Below are 3413 nucleotides of genomic sequence, written 5' to 3'. Positions count from 1 at the left end.
AAATAAAAATCAAGTACAGTGACACAGCGTCCATGGGGATTTAACCTTAAAAGACTGCTATTATTTCTTTATATTGTGTTGGTACCATTGATAGCATAGATGATGAGTTCGAGAGTGAGAACTCTATAAAATTAACCCATTTCGCATAAAATAATGTGTGTCTGTTAATAGATATATCAGATCTTGTGGATAGGTTTATTTTTTCTAGTGTATAGTGTTCCCAAATTTTCATGTACCACTGATGCAAGGTAAGTGGATTTTTGCTTTTCCAATTATTTGCAATAACAGTTTTAGCCGCTGATATTAAGGTCGAGATCAACTCTTTCCTTATTTCCGGTATGGATTTGTCCTGCCAGAGGTCAAGCAGGAATAGTTCGGGATCAAGAGGTAAGTCAATGTGCGTTATTGTTTGGATTGCGGTTTGAATTGTTGACCAAAATTGACTTATTTTCTTGCAGGACCACCAGCAATGTATGTAGTCGGCTTGTTCCCCGCATTCTTTCCAACATAATGGTGAGTAATTTTTGTTTATGCAATGTAATTTAAGCGGGGTGTAGTACCATCTCATCATTACCTTGATAGCTTGTGTTTTGATATTTAAGGATGAGGATGTTAAACTGGGTGCTGACCATATTTCGTTCCAAACGTCGTCTTGCAATGGGATATCTAAATCTTTGTTCCATGTTGTTTGGTAAGTAGTTGGCCTTTTAAAAATGAAAGTTAATAGTTCTTTGTATATGTTTGAGATCAATCCTTTGCAGGAGTTATGGTTATTAGTTAAAATATTTTCAAAAAATGTTAGGCCCCTGTGTTCTTTTAGTTTGGAAAAATGAGTATGCCATAGGTGGCGAATTTGTTGGTATTCAAACCAGTTAAGCTGGCAATTGTAGTCTCGTTCTATATCACTTTTATCCATTAGTTTGAAGTTTTTGCTGATTTTCTGAAATGTCGTTATGTTTTGTGTTTTCCAGGTCTGGAATGCGACGGCAGTTTGTCCTGGTTTAAACCATGACTGATTTAGGAAGTGAGTTAATACTGATGGTTGAGGAGCTAAGTTTGGCTTCCACTTGTCCCATGTTTTGAGAGAATTGTTTAAAAATATGTTGTCTTTTATTGTTGGTGTTCTGTGTTTGGGAATTTCCCAGCTACATTCCCGGAATGATTGTTGTCCTAGGTAAACATCTTCGAGTATTTTCCAGTCCGCTTTATAATGTTGACTGTAATGTTTAATGAATCCTATCAAGTTTGTTGTTTCGTAGTATGCAGCCAAGTCAGGGAGCGAAAGCCCTCCTTGATGAGGTAATCGTCGTAGAGTTTCTGAGCGTATTCTATGTGCTGCTTTATTCCAGATATATCGGGAAAACAACTTCTGCCATTGTTTAAGAAGTTTAGGTGGTATCAATATCGGGATAGCTCTAAATAAATATAAAAATTGCGGAAATATAAATGTTTTTAGGATTTGTATTTTCTCAATCCACGTGGTAAGCGAAGATGATACCGCTTGTGGTAAATCACCGAGTTTCTTGGCCACTAAGGAGTGGTTATGTTGTATTATTTCCGATAAATTGATTGGAATGTGGATACCTAGATATTTCCATGGTTGTGTTGTCCAGCTAAATTTGTATTTTTGCTCTATATGGTGTCTTGTTTTTCCTTCTAGAGTGATTGGGAATAATACTGATTTTGAGCTGTTCACTGTGAGACCAGAAACAGTTCCGAATTTGTTCAGGGTGTCAAGAATTTCAGCTAAAGATGATTCCGGTTGTGATGTGATTATTGCCATATCATCCGCGAATAGACTCAGCTTTATTTCTCTGTCTTTGACAAGTATTCCAGGTATTTTGTGATTCATTCTGATGGTGTTAGCAAGCGGTTCAATCGCTATAGCGAAGAGTAAAGGGGATATAGGACACCCTTGACGTGTTCCTCTAGAAAGTGTGAATCCTTTAGATGTTATACCGTTAGTTTGAATTTTGGCTGTAGGGCTTGCATATATGGTTGCTATCATATTTAAAAACTTAGTTCCAAAGTTCATGTGAGCCAGTAAAGTTTGAAGATATGTGGTTTCCACTCTGTCAAAGGCCTTCTCAAAATCCAGCGAAAGTATGAATGAGGAATCAACTTGAAATTTTTTACAATATTATATTATGTTTATGATCTTCCTGGTGTTGTCAATTATTTCTCTGTTCGGTGTGAATCCTGTCTGGTCTGTATGTATGTATTGTTCGATGATCTTATTGAGACGGTGAGCCATTGTTGCCGTAAAAATTTTGTAATCTTGATTAAGGAGTGATATTGGCCTGTAGGAACTAGTTAATGTTCTGTCTCTGTCCGATTTAGGAATCAATATGATATTTGCTGAGGTCCATGATGGGGGCATGATTCCCTGAGTTAAAACTTGGTTGCATGTTTCAGTTAGGGGCTCTACTAAGAGGGGACTAAATTTTTTGTAGAATTCTGCCGCGAATCCATCGTCCCCTGGTGATTTGTTGTTTTAAGTTTTTTGATCGTTTCTTGTATTTCTTTTTGTGTAATCGGGTCTTCAAGCCATTCTTTATGTTGTGTTGTGAGTTTAGAGTGAATAGGGAATTGTTGTAAAAATGTGTCCATTGATGTTACAGTTGGGGAATCCGATTTATACAGTTTAGAGTAATAATGAAAAAAGGCTTCGGAAATTTCTTTAGGAGAGTAGACTGTGCGACCATTCTTATCTTTAATTGCAAATATTGCGTTGTCCGTAAGCCTTTTTTTATATTTCCATGCTAATAGTTTAATGGATTGCGGTGATTTAAACCAGTATTTTTGCTTTGTATAAGCAATTTGTTTTTGAATCTGAGTTGTTTCGATAGATTCTAGTTTTTTCCGTTCTAGGAGGAGTGATTTATATGTTCGTTTGCTTCCATGCTTACTAAATTCGAGTTCTAGAGCTTTGATTTTGTTGATTAGTTCCTGTTTTAATTTCTGTTTTTCTTTTTTATAGGAAGAAGTAATTGCTATTATTTTACCTCGGATTACGGCCTTCATTGAGTCCCAAACAATATGCTGAGAAACTCCGCATTTTGCATTAAAATGAAAATAATCCTTAATTTCTTTTTCTATATTGTCTGATATAGATTGTAAAAATAAAATTCTTGGGTCCAGTCTCCAATTGTACTGTCTTTTTTCTTCCGTCCCAATTTCCATTTTGGCTTCCACCCAAGAGTGATCAGACCATACGCGTACTCCAATTGACGCCTCCAGAAATAGGTGTGAGATAGCGGATGAAGCCAGTATATAATCAATTCTGGAGTGTGACTGGTATCTGGGAGAGAAATACGTATAGTCCTTTGTTGTATGATTTTTATCTCTCCAGATATCAATTAAATTAAAGTGTTGCAAGATTTTATGTAATTCCGTGTGGCCTGAAGAAACAT

The 3413-nt window shown here is 36.2% G+C and overlaps 1 long non-coding RNA gene across 1 annotated transcript; it reads left to right on the top strand.

Annotated features, from left to right (window-relative positions):
• The first annotated feature begins 455 nt into the window (after positions 1-455).
• Positions 456-3130, top strand: LOC107125081. The gene is made up of 3 exons (XR_001483014.1): positions 456-513; positions 972-1024; positions 2981-3130. It is a non-coding gene; the product is annotated as an uncharacterized LOC107125081 (long non-coding RNA).
• Positions 3131-3413: the final 283 nt, after the last annotated feature.

This window comes from Gekko japonicus, unplaced genomic scaffold (assembly GCF_001447785.1).
Source record: "Gekko japonicus isolate JY-2015 unplaced genomic scaffold, Gekko_japonicus_V1.1 scaffold7975, whole genome shotgun sequence".
Lineage (NCBI taxonomy): Eukaryota > Metazoa > Chordata > Lepidosauria > Squamata > Gekkonidae > Gekko > Gekko japonicus.
This window is presented reverse-complemented; position numbering and strand designations above follow the sequence as displayed.